Genomic DNA, 13,670 nt, shown 5'->3' with positions numbered 1-13,670 from the left:
CATCCATCCATCCATCCATCCATCCATCCATCCATCCATCCATCCATGCCTGGCCATCTAGTGCTACCCTCAGTCGTGCTCTTCTAAAACTCAGTAGAGCGATGAAATATACATACTCACTGCCACCATTATTCATAGAGAGCTGGACTAGAGTCAGAGACTTGGGTTCCGATCCACCCTCTTCCGCTTCCTAGCTATATGACCCTGACCAGAAAAGTCTCTTCACTTTTTTCAGCCTTAGTCACCTCATTTATAGCACTTACTTCCTCACAGGGTTAAGCAGGATATCCAACGAGATTTTATAAGTATGTGTGTCTGTCTGTCTACCTATCTATCTATCATCTATCCATCCATCTATCTGTCTATCCATCTGTCTATGTATCTATCTATGTTTTTGTGTATGTATTTATATCTATACATATATATGTATAAACGCATATAAGTATATATGTACAAAAGTGCTTTGCAAACCTTAGGGTGCTGTATAAATTCTGGTCATTATTATAATTATTAAGGTTTATTTATTAATTGTCAGGGCCACGTGGTTAAAATACATTGTTCTGTAATTAGGAATATAGCATTGAGATCCTCTGGACTAAGAGAATGAATTTCTTTGAGTTTATCCTATGCCTTAGTGAGAGAGGAGTCATCTGGAAGGAGACATTTCCCTTAGACCGGGGAGACTTCAGTCTCTGGCACATTTTCTGGCTGGAAATAACCTTTAGAATTCTGGCTTCTCACCAGAGATTTCACTCAATCATTGTCATCAGGGCCTTGCTGAGCCCTCATTATTCCACGATGCTAATCGGGCCCTTCGTCCCTACTCTACAGAGGATAAGATGAAGGTCCAGAGGGAAGCAGGAGCTTCCTCAACTCTGGGGCACCTAGGATCTTGGAGGACATTGGGTTGGAAGTGGTTTGCCAGAGTGAATGAGCCCTTCCAGGTGCTGCAGTCTCCTTGGGCTGGCTGATTGAAATGGCTAGCTGACTTGTCCCAAGGTCAGTGGCCCTGGCTTCTGGGTTACCTTGAGCTTCATCTGCTGCTTGGCAGTTGCCTGTCTCCTTACCTGTGGATGGAGGGAACATCTCCTGCCAGGGCTATGTATGGAATGTCTTGAAGACACTCCCCACCCTCAAATCTGCTTTACAGACTGTCTAAAAATAGCACCAATTAGAGATTGGTTAGTAGGAAGTCAGCCTCTTTCAAAAGACAAAAACTCCTTGGCAGGATTGGTTATTCACACTTTAGTGTGAATTAGTTTAAGAAGTTTACTTTTGATAACCACCCATATATATGCAAATATACATAACACACAAATGTACTTGTTGGGAACCCTTTCCTTACAATACGCCTGTGAAGTAGCTAATACAGATGTTAATTCTTACGAGTTTATAAGTGATAGAACCAAAGGGTGAGAAAATGAAAAATTGTCCATGGTTGTAAGGGTTAAGGGTTGTTCGTCCTTCGTTCTGAAAGAGGACCAATGATGATGACAGGGTGGTGTCTTGATTTGAGTGTGAATTGGATTTAAGAGAGGCAGAGTTACACAAAGGCCTTGGCCTCGATGTCTCCTCCGGAGTCATCAAAGTCCAGGGGCAGGACTATGGTCGAGGTGACTGGCGATGGCCCAGGATACAGCAGGTGACCAGGAAGTGACTTGCTTTTAGGCCTGCCACTGACTCCAGGGTTGATCTCCTGTTTACTGTAGCCCACCTTCCTAGTTCATACCAACCTCACTGATATGGAATGTGTGACTCCAGTGATAGTCTTCACGTTGGTGGGGCAGTGCAGCCCAGGGCTGCCTGCTCTCCAAAGGGAGTCCAACTGACACCTCATCCTTTCCCTTGCAGTCCATCCCAATGCTCCAAGTTGTCATTCTCTTCCATTTGGAACCAGTGGGTAGATTTTTGTGTGAAGACAAGAGAAGGCACCAGGGAAGGAGGTGTACCAATAAGGCAGTTTATGGCTCATTGCCTCTGCAGAAAACAATCACTGACTGCTAAGTTTCCCTCTCCTGCCCCTCTACAGCGAGGAGAGGAACTGAAACTAGGAGCCAAGAGGCATACTGAATCAAATGGCCGGTTCCTCCCTTTGTGGGAAAGGAAGGCATGGATTTCTGTGAAGTCTTTTGGTTACTGGGCAGAGACCAAGGGGCTTGGGGAGTTTCACCTTTAGGAGCTACTGATGTCCTCGATTTTGCCGCCAAATTGGTTCTTTTGAGAAGGAAAATCTGTTTGAACTTTTCCCTTTTTCTTTGTCCCTGCCTGACCAGAGAATAAAAATCTTGAATCAGTCTTTTTAAAAGCCAGCAAGAAAAGCCTTTTGTTCCCTCCCCATTGTCCATTACTTAGACCTCCTTTTAGGATCTTGGGAACTGTGCTATGTTGGGTAATTGTCATTCTCTTCTTTGCTCTAGTAGAGATGTTTTATTTCTCGGGATTAGTCAGCAAATCAGGACATTAGCCAGGGGTCTCTATCCAGTCTCGGCACGTGCCCATACTAAAGAATAACAATACTACTGTATGAGGCAACTAGACGGTGCAGCAGGTGTTAAACCTGGAGTCAGGAAGATTGGAGTTTAAAAATGGCTTTGTGATCACGAGCAAGACACTTCATCTCTGTATGCCTCGGTTTCCTCACCTGTAAAATGGGGATAATGATAGCATCTACCTTGCAGGGTTATTATGAGGATCAGATGAGATAATCCATAAATAAACATTTATTAAGCTCTTATTATGTACCAGGCAAGTGCTAGGGAGACAAAAAAAAAGACAAAAACATAGTCCTTGCCCTCAAGGAGCTTACAATCTAATGAGAGAGTCAAAATTAGGGATAGAGTATGATATTTGAGGAGGCAGCTAGATAGAGTGCTGGGCCTGGAGTTGGGAAGACCTGAGTTCAAATCCAGCCTCAGACATTTACTAGCTGTGTGACCCTGGGCAAGTCATTTAACTCTATTTGCCTCAGTTTCCTCATCTGTAAAATGAGCTGGAGAAAGAAATGGCCAACCACGCCAGTATCTTTGCCAAGAAAACCCCATATGCGGCCATGAAGAGTTGGATACAAGTAACTGACTCCACAACAATAAACGATATTTGGGAAGCTCTTAGTGCTATGTGAACGCTAGTTATTATGGCCTCCTGGCTGTTCCATGAACACACCCTCCATCTCTTGGCTCTGGGCATTTTCTCTGGCTGTCCCCCATATCTAGAACACTCCCTCTCCTCTGCTTCAACTACTGACCTCCCTGACCTTCTTTAAGTCCCAACTAAAATCCCAGCTTCTACAGGAAGCCTTCCCCACCTCCTCTTAATTACAAATGCTTTCCTCTGTTAATTATCTCCTATTTGCTTGCTGTGTATATTTTCATTGCCTCCTCCATTAGACTGTAAGCTCCTTGAGGGCAGGGACTGTCTTTTGCCTCTTCTTGTATCCCTAGTGCTTAGCCCGGTGCATGGTATATAGTAGGCACTTAATAGATGTTTGTTACTTTATTATCATTTCAAAGAGCCATGATTTTGTTGGGGACACAGATCGCTATAATCTAGGCCCCATTCAGTGGTGTCTGAGTATGGCCAAAGAAACTCAATACTTAACCCACTGTGGCAAAGTGAGTGGTAGAGCAATCTGTTGATGCCTAGGCAGGGCTTTGGATGACAGACCCAGAGTTCATCACCAGGTTCCCACTCAAAGCTTTTCCAGCTAGATAGAATGTTAGGTTCATTGATTTAGAGTTGGAAGGGACCTTGGATGATACTGAGTCCAAACCCTCATTTTTCAAATAAGGGTGGGGTTGTTTAATATTTTATCAATCAAGTCACCTCATTCAACTTCATGTAAGGAGTAAGATGCCTAATCAATCAATTTCAATCATAGGCCTTGGACTAAGAATGCAAAGTCTTTGAAAGCCATTTGATGGAGTGAAATATAAGGAGCCTGTTCCAGCTGGCTGTGGGATTTCAGTACATTGTCTGGGTCTGGTATAATAGCATTAAGATGGCTGGAGTTGGAGAACTGCCAAAAGTAGAGCAGGTGTGGCTGACCAGTACATTCGGAATGAGGAATCACTTGGAGGGGATGGAGAGGCCTCAGCTTTACCCTGGCCAGGCTTCTTTCCCTCATTCTCCTTATCTTTGGCCAGAGGAGAATTGAATTGAATTTTTTGAATTGAATTGAAATTTTTGAATTGAATTGAATTGAATTGAAAATTTTAAGAAATCCAAAGGATGCTGGTCTATCCCATGTTTTTATCAGCATCCTAGCATCCTTCCAATGCAGGGATAGCTTGTGGTAGTGTCTGCCTTGGGAGCCAAGGACAGACTTAGTACAAATTCACCCTACTCAAGGAGGGTCTTTTCAGGAGGCTAACCCTAACCCCACACAAGGTAGAAAAGGATTGTGGTGACCAGGGGCTGTGAGTTACCCCCTTTCCCATATGTGCTCTCTAAGCTGGAGCCCACTCTCCCCACAACTCGGTGTGGACTTAGAGGAGAGGGCGTCAGACTTTTTGGGAGAATGTTTCGTGTCTCAACTAAACTTACTATCCCTCCTTAGTATACTCCCCTTATTAAAAGCTACTCAAGGTTGGCTGACTAAATTGGTTCTCAACTGTTTATCTTGAGGAAGGCACGCTGGCAGGGGCTTGAGGCAATGGCGTTAGAGAACATCCCCAACTCATCAACAGTATCCGGGAGGGGGAGAGTCATTTTGCCCTGGTACCTGATAGTCAAGCTGGGAATAAGGACTCCTAGAGCTTATATGGGCTACAAACAGAGGAGGAAACTCAGTCTTTTGCAGAGGTTAAGTGAAAGGACCTCAGAGGCCATTTCAGAGTCCAATTCCTTTATTTTGCAAATGAGTAAATTGAGGCACAGAGAGTGACCTACCCCCAAGTTGGTGGTGTCTAGGGTGGGATTTGAACCCACGTCGACCACTGAGCAGGGATGTAGCCCCAGACAAAGCATCATTCCAGCATAAAAATAGATTAACCCTGGGGATCTGCTCCCTAGGGGATAGAAAAGTCACGAGACCATTATGTCCCTTGTCTGCTCCTCCCCCGTTCTAGTCCCAGCTCTGATAACTTCTGAGCTGGACTCTTATTAGCAGCTTCGCTTCCTAGGTGGACTCCAGGCTTCCAGTCTCTCCTCTCTGCACTCGGCTATCCCCCTCGCTGCTAGTAATCTTCCTGCGGCACTGATTTAACCATCTTTACCTTCCTACCCCCAAATCTTCACCAGCTTCCCAGTCTGCAGGTGTTATTTAAAGCTCTTCCCAGCGTGGCTCCAGCCCAGCTCTCCTGGCTGACTCCATAGCATTCTCCTTGAAGCCTTCTGCATTCCAGCCAATGAGCCGCCTTGTATTTCCTGAGCTCAGTAGTCCGTCTTCTGCCTCTGGCACAGCCTACTCTCCGTGGCTGGGATGCCCACCCTGACTGCTCACCCCTGCTTCCCAGACGTCTTAGCTAGTGCCCATCAAGGCTCAGCTCAGCTGCCACTCCCTGGCCAGGGCTTTCCCTGGGCTCACTGCTGTTGGGTGTTCTTTTCCACCTTCCAATGGTATCATCACTCACTAGCCGTGTGACCCTGGGCAAGGCACTTAACCTCTGTTTGCCTCAGTTTCCCCATATGTAAAATGGTGATAATAACAATAGTAACCCTACGCCCCCACCCCGAAATGAGACAATAATTGTAAAGCGCTCGGCACATAGTGAAGTCTGTATCGATGTTAGCTGTCTTTACTTTTCTATGTCAATGCTACACGTCTGGGTAGAATGAAAGCTTCTTGAGGGCAGAGCCTGCATTTCCTGTTTCTTTTTGCATCCCTGCCCCTTAGCACCTTGCGCATAGTAGGAGTTCATTAAGTCCTTATTGAATTGGAGGAGGTAGTTTGATACAGTGGAAAGGTTCTTGGCTGGGTAGTGAAAAGTCCTGGGTTCAAGTCCTGCTCTTGCTGTGACTTAGGACTCACAGTTCTCTAGGGCCTCAGTTTCTTCGGGGTCTATGGTCTCATAATGCCGTACATTCTGGAATTGAATTGGGAAAAAATACAGCAATGTTCTCAACCACTTGCAGACTGTGTGACTTTGGGCAAGTAATTTACCTCTTTCCCGTTTCCTCAGCTCTCAATGAGGGCCGGCCCAGGTGATCTCCCTTGTCCCTTCTGGATCTTAGTTCTTGTCCCCTTGTCTGGGATGACTTGCTTTGTCACAGCCATTATCAGTGGCCTTCTGTAAACGCCGGGTGAGTCACCTTGTTCAAGGGTCCCCTTTATCTCTGGTGGCATGTTGTTGGAAGGGCACAGGCTCACTCTGGTCTCTGCCCAGCCAAGGGAAAAGGGCCGTGCTCTCTGTCAGCTCTGGGGGCTGGCTTGGAAGCAGCTGCTTCAGTGCTCAGCAAAGGTCTGAAGCCCTGAAGCGTTCGTCCCAGAATCTGTCCTGCTGCTCCCTTCTGAGACAGAGGATAGGCCAACACTCAAAGGATCTGTGATTCTGTCAGGGTGGGGAACCCCACTGACCAGCCTAGATCACCAGTGATTCTGTCAGGGCAGGGAACCCCGTTGACCCACATACACCACCATCCATCTGGGATTTAGTAGGTGAGACCTGCAGAATTGAAATAGCTCAAAGGAAATGCGGGATGCACACATTCAGAGAATCCACCCGAAATGTTCACACAGACTTCTTGTGCCCAGTCTGTAGTAGAGCGTTCACATGTGGACACACTCCAACTCGACTCTATACCTAGTGACGTCATATTGGTCCTCTTCGAGAACGAAGGACAACAACCAGTAGACGAGACCTAGGCAGTTGCTTAAGAGACGTACAGGTTAAAGGGCAAGTCCAACGTCAGAGTTGGTGTCAGTGACGTGGTGAGGCGCAGGTGTTCCTACCTCTGTGCCCCATACTATTTCCACCATACTGTATGCCTCAAAGTGTAATATATTGCACATAATTTAAACCTTTTAAAAAACTCGACTGTGTCTTACATAAATTCCAAGAGTCCTAAGGTCAATTAACCAATCAGTAAACATTTATTAAGTACCTACTATGTTCCATGAACTGTGTGCTAAGCACTGGGGATACAAAAAGAGACAAAAGACAAGGTCCTACCTTCAAGGAGCTTACAATCTAATGGTGGAGACAACGTGCAAACACACACACACACACACACATATACACAAAGCAAGCTACATGTAGGATAAGTAGGAATTAAGAAGGAGAAGACATTGGAATTGAGTCAGAGAGAAGGCTTTCAGTAGGAGGTAGGATTTTAGTTGGGACGTTACGGAAGCCAAGGAGGTCAGTAGTTGGGAGAGAGGAGGGAGATTGTCCCAGACATGGGGGGCAGCCAGAAAGAATGCCTGGAGTTGAGAGATGGCGTGCTTGTTCATGGAACAGCCAGGAGGCCTGTGTCACTGGACTGAAGTGTACATGAGAAGACTGGCAGGGTGGGAGGGGATCAGGCTATGAAGGGCTTTGAATGCCAAACAGAGCATTTTGTATTTGACTCTGGAGGCGATAGAGAGCCACTGGAATTTAGTGCGGGAGGGAGGGGGGAGTAACATGGTTGGAGTGCACTTTAAGAAAATCACGTCGGGAGCAGAGGATGCATTGGAGTAGGGAGAGACCGGCTGCAGGCAGACCCACCAGCAGGCTATTGCAATAGCCTGAGCATGAGACGCTGAGGGCCTGCACTAGAATTATAGCATCAGTTATTGTACTAGACTGAAAAATAGTACTTTCTTTTTTTTCTGCCTTGCTACCGGTCAATCAGTGTTTCTGTTCTCAGTTGCCTTCCCTCGGCGATTTCCTCACTTTCTCTCTGATTTGTGGCTGATTTTCTGATTTTAGGAATCCAATCACCAAGGGTATTAGAATTGAATGTAAACTAAGAATCAACAGGCCTGGATTCTTTTATGAAGGATGAGTTTTGGGTATGGGTCTGGCCGCTGTTTGTCCTTTGTTTTAGAAGAGGACCAGTGGGATGGTCCATCCCATCATCATGGGATGATGTCTTGACTCGTGCCTGAATTGGATCGAAATGAGGCAGAGTTGCAACAAGTCGTCAGCCTCACTCTCTCTTCCAGAGTTGTCAAAGTCCAGTGGTGGAACTAAAGTCAAGAGCAAAGGCTGGTGATGGCCCGGGATGCAGTGGATGACCTTGGCGTCTTCATTGGGCTTTGTAATAATTATTTAAGTGACTCAGAGACGTTTATCGCTTACTTCCTTATGGCTGAGGTTAAAGTTTGTAGTTGAACTTTTGGATAAGTAGGAGTGCTATTATATTTTGAAATACTACTTGGTTTTTGTTTTTGAAGGAAAATGCTTATAAATATCTATTGTCCAAGGGCCAGAGTGCTGGATTTGGGTTTGAAATCTGGATTTGAACTCTGGTTTAACTGTTTACAACTTCTGTGACTTTGGGCAAGTTCCTTCACCTCTTGGAGCCTCAGTTTCTCTTTCTGTAAAATAAGGGGTCAGGACTAGATGACCACAGCATGGTGGAGTGAGTAGAGATTGGATGTTCCAGTACTAGTTACTAGCTCTGGATGTGGGTGTGAGTTGTGTGTTTATGTGTGCGGGTGTGGATATGTGTATATACGTATATAAATGTATATACATATACATACATACACATATGTATATGTATGTGTGTGTGTACATATATATATACACATGTAGGAATGAATCTTTAGCTTGGGTGGGATAGATGCTTAATCTGTCTGAATATGCTATGAAACATATTTGTATAGCTCCTAAGGTTTGCAGTGCATTTGTGGAAATTATCCCATTTGATCCTCACCACAAGCTGTGAGCTAGGTACTACTATTCAAACACTATTTTACAGACAGGAAACTGAAGTCAGTGATTTGCCCAGAGCTACACAGCTAGGAAGGGTCTAAAGCAGAGTTTGAACTCAAGTCTTCCTGACTCCCAGATCAAGCACTTTGTCTGTTACCGCTCAACACGCTTTGTGGAGGTTCCCTGATGATGTCCCTTAACCAATGGAACTTCAGAATGTGGCTGCCAATGTAGAACTGAACTTATGTGTGTTGGCAAAGAAGCTCTTGGTTTTCACCAAGAGGAGCTCTCCTCTCCCTCCCCCAGCCGAGCTCCAGTACACATGTTGCGGGGCACAACCCTCTGAGCTGGGGCAGGACATCTTTGTACCAGGCTCCCCTGTTCCCTGATTTGCCTCCTTTGCTGAAGGGACCATAGGCTCAACAGCAGCCCACTCTCTTCCTGCTTTCCTCCACTATTTGCTTTACTCCTGACTGCGTCCTATCATGGTGGACCTCTTTATAAGCAGACACAAGCCCCGGATCGGAATCAGAGTCATGGCTTTGAATCCTGACTCTTCTGTTTCTCAACTGTGTGACCTTGGACAAGTAACTTAGCCTCCATGGCCTGGGTTTCCTCTTCTGCTGATGGAGGGGGTTGGCCTCAGTGACCTCTGAGGTCCCTTGGAGGTCTAGCTCCGATGATCCTGTGGTATTACAATGCACGTGGGGGCTGCTGAGTTGTGGACCTTTGGGCCCGGGGAAAGGGGAAATGTTCTCCTGGAATATTCTGACTTCGAGTCCCTGCAGTGATAAATAGAGCAACAGCCTCCTCTTAGCTCCCCACCCCCCACCCCATCCCAACCTCTACCTTTGTAACCCTGTGGAGCAAAGCAGATGAGATTTGCTTTTGACAGATGTAATAAATTCTTATCGGTAGGCTTGACAAGAGATAAATTATCAGCAAGGTATTTCCAAATGCTCCCTCTGAAGAAGGTTCTTTCTCACCAAGCTGTTGGCCTCATATGAGGATATGCTAACACCGTTCTTTTTAGTTTTTAGACGTGCACATTTCCCAAATAGTCCTTCTGCCTCTCCGCTGTCCCCCCGGACAAATACCTCAGGGGAGAGTGAGCTGGGAACTTGTAGGTAGATTTCTAGGGCTCTATATATACATGGCTAGCATGAAGGAAAGTGAAGCAGGAAAAGATGCCCTTGGCTGTGGGTTCCCCTCCTTGGAAAGCTTTCATCAATCACTTGGCCAGATGACTAGGTCTGATGTAGTGAGCATTCTTTTCAGGTTCCTTTTAACCCTCATATTCTGGGATTCTGTGAACTGAGATTTTAGATGGGAAGTGCTTTGCAAACCTCAAAGTTATTATATCAATATGGTCTTATTAGCTAGATCAACACAGTACAAATACTCACCTTGAGGCTCTTCAGGTCTGGAGACCCCTGGGAGGGTTGAGGCCAGAGTCGTGAATAAAATAGGAGAGAGATAGGAGAGCAAAGCAATTGCCCCTTGTGGCTTCCACACAGGATCAGGCCAGGAAGGACAGGGACCCTTAGTTGTTAACAATACGTTGAAAGCCCCTTCTTTTCTAGCAGGACAAAAAGGGCAGGGTGTCAGCTGCTGCTTTTCATACTGAACTTTGAAAATATCTCCTGAAGCAGCTCCAGAGGTGAATGGGATTCAATAAGTGACTGAAAGAAAAACAGATCAGTCTTCAGAGTCTAAATTAAGGAGTGTGGTGCAGCAGAAAGAGCTGGATGCAACTGAGGTAGAATCCTGCGCTGTCCCTCACTGGCTGTGTGACCTTGGGCACATCTGGATTTGAGCTGGCTGGGCCTCAGTTGCCCTGTCTGTAAGATGAGGAGCTTGGATGAGCCGATCTCTGAGGTTTCTTCTGGCTTTATCGTTCTATGACCACTGGGCTCCGCTTTCCTCACCTGTAAAGTGAGGCTGTTGGACTAGAAAATGGCTAAGATCCTTTCCAGCTGTACGTCCACGGTTAATAATGAATGAGTTTTGGCCCTGTATCTCAGTTAATCAGGTTTCAAACTCATATTCAAAAAGGAAGAAATGAGGTATCTCAATTAATTAATGAATCCAGTCAGAGAGTCTTGGAATTTAGAGTTTCAGAGGAATTTAGAGGTTCTCCAATTCAGCCCCATTTGTAGAGAAGAAAAAATTGAACCCAAAGAGAAGTGATGTACCTGCCCAAAGCTATACAGGTATAAGTAGCAGAGGGAGGATTTGAACCCTGGTCTTCTGACTCTGAATCCAACCTTCCTTCTTGGTACCAGGCTACAGATGGAACCCTCAGAAGCTCTTGTATTAAACTTGATGGGAGCTTCTCCCCACATTTTTTCTTTATGCTCATGGACATGACCTTGGGATCTGGAGGGAGGGGCCAACACTCTAGATCTCATTTAGGGAAGGCTCAGAGTCCCGGGACAGACTCTGTGTCTGTCACCCGAGGACCAGCCTAGCCGAATTCAGCCAAATTCATATTTTGCTGTTGTGGTAGTAGATGGCACAGCAGAGAGAATGCTTAACTTGGAGTAGAAGGACCTGAGTTCAAATCTTTCCCCAGAAACTTACCAAATATATGACCCTGGGCAAGTCCTTTAACTTCTCTCAGGCTTGGTTTCCTTATCTGTTAAAGAGGGATGAGAATAGCTCCTACCTGACAGAGTTGTTGTGAGGATCAAATGGGATTATGTACATAAAAAGCCTGGCAAAATGTAAAGCGCTATTAAAATGTGAGCTAGGAGCTGATTATTTTTTAGCTACAGCAATTCTCAAAGGTCATCTACCAAGACATAGAGGGGTTGCTATCTGTACTGTGGAGAGAAGACACACGCTGGCAGAACCATTCTGTAGGTCCTCAAAATGTGGATGTCCTCCTAAATCATTTTGAAAATTGGTTATTTTAAAAATTAAATCTTGAGCAAGTCAAAGGAAATTGATGCCACTAATACTTAACACAAGAAACCTTGATTAGAGATATCATGAGCCCTGCCAGGTAAAAATAAGAGTTATTCCTTAATACTCTTTTCTCAAGCTGAAAGTTTTGCTCCCTGGTTGCCTGTAATTCAGCCCAGAAGCATTTATCTGGACCATTCTCCCTCCTTACAGAGTCCCGAGCAGCATTCTTAGCAAGTTCACCCACCACCGTTCACATGAAGGTTTCCCTGATCCTCCAGGCAGTCCCTCTTAAAATTACTTTGTATTATTTTGTATTTCTTGTACTTTGTGATTATTGACTTTTGTCTGAATTGTATCCACCCAGGAGAATGTAAGGGAATGTTCCATTTTTGGCTTCCTGACTCTGACAACTGGTATACAGTGCCTCGTACAAAGTAGGTGCTAATACTTGAATTGAATAGCATTTTAAGGGGCTACCGATGTGTCGATGTGTCGGGGATCTGTGCTGAGCACCGGGGATATAAAAATGCAAAGTCTCTACCCCAAGAAGCTTATATTTTATAGCTCACATGGTTATTATAAGCATAAAACAAGACTGTGTATGTAAAAGGGATTTCCAACTGGAAAGTCCTGATTCAAAATTCAGTTGGACAAACATTTACTGAATAATAGCTATGTACAGAATACTTTTATAGTATGAAAAAAAGTACTTTGCTTAAGTATTTTTTTCTAAAGACTTATTCTGAAGAAGGTCACACGGGTTAAGTTACTATTAGAATTATTTTATAGATAAGGGATTATTTTGGAGGGATTGAGATCTTGTGCTGTTCCCCTAAATTCCTTTACCCTCTGTTGAGTGTTCTTGGCAGTTGAGGAGCAAAGGTGAGAGCTTATTCCTTGTATCAACAGGGACCATAGATCAAACATTTTCTAGAAAAGTCCTAGTTTCAATTGAAACCCATGTCAGATCCTGACCTCTCTGTCAGAGAGATCGGGTTTAATCTTGAAAGTCTGCCTCTAATAAATAATCAGCATGACTTTGCTCCCACCCAGAGTTATCTGTGATACCACTATTCAGTGCAACCTATTTTCTAATTTTTTATTTACAAATTAGGGAAATATTTTCTTATGCTAAGGGCCTTGATTTGAGGGTTGGAAAAGATGCTTGCTTCATTTAGTGGATGAGAATCAAATGTGTGGGATTTCTATAAACTCAGAGGTTGCTGTCTCAGGGGTTAGTGGCAAGTGTGAGCCCTGGACCAGGGGTTAGCGACCTTAGATTCTCATCCTACTTCAGCCTTGGACTTGGTATATGACTTCATGTAAGTCCTGCCTGAAGGTTGCACTGGGACAAAATAAGGCCCTTTGGACTTCCAAGATCTAGGATTCTTTCCATCACTTAACATCTTGGAGCCTCAGTTTCCTCATATGTAAAAAAAAGCAGCAACAACAATTCCTACATTAATTTCCTCTCAAGAGTGTTCTAAGAATCTTAAAAAATGAGGAGGTTAGATTTGACCTCCGAGGTCCCTTATGGCTCTAAATCTAGGATCCTTTGATATATGGGGACTCATAGAGAGGGATCCCACCAGACGAGAAGGAAGGGGTCGCTATCTGTACCAATAGAGGAAATACCGTGTGAATGAAACCACAAATCTGTCAAAGTGTTCTAGTACTCAGGTTCTCACCCAATGGTTGTTTATTAATTTAACATTTCATATCAGCCTTTCTAGTCCGTAAAGGGTCACACAGCTCTTAAGTGCCTGAGGTGGGATTTGAACTCAGCTCTTCCTGACTCCAAGTCCAGCATTCTATCCACTGTACCACCTAGCTCCCTCTTTCAGTAGGTGGTCTTCTATAGTGGCACCCCTCCATCCCTGGGTCACTATTGGAAGTGCATCTAGCTTGTCAGATCAATCTGAGCTTGTATTCCCACCCCATGGCCTTTGAGAAGCCAGA

The sequence above is a fragment of the Vombatus ursinus genome, unplaced genomic scaffold (genome assembly GCF_900497805.2).
Source record: "Vombatus ursinus unplaced genomic scaffold, bare-nosed wombat genome assembly UNPS02014847.1, whole genome shotgun sequence".
Lineage (NCBI taxonomy): Eukaryota > Metazoa > Chordata > Mammalia > Diprotodontia > Vombatidae > Vombatus > Vombatus ursinus.
Note: the sequence above shows the minus strand (reverse complement) of the source record.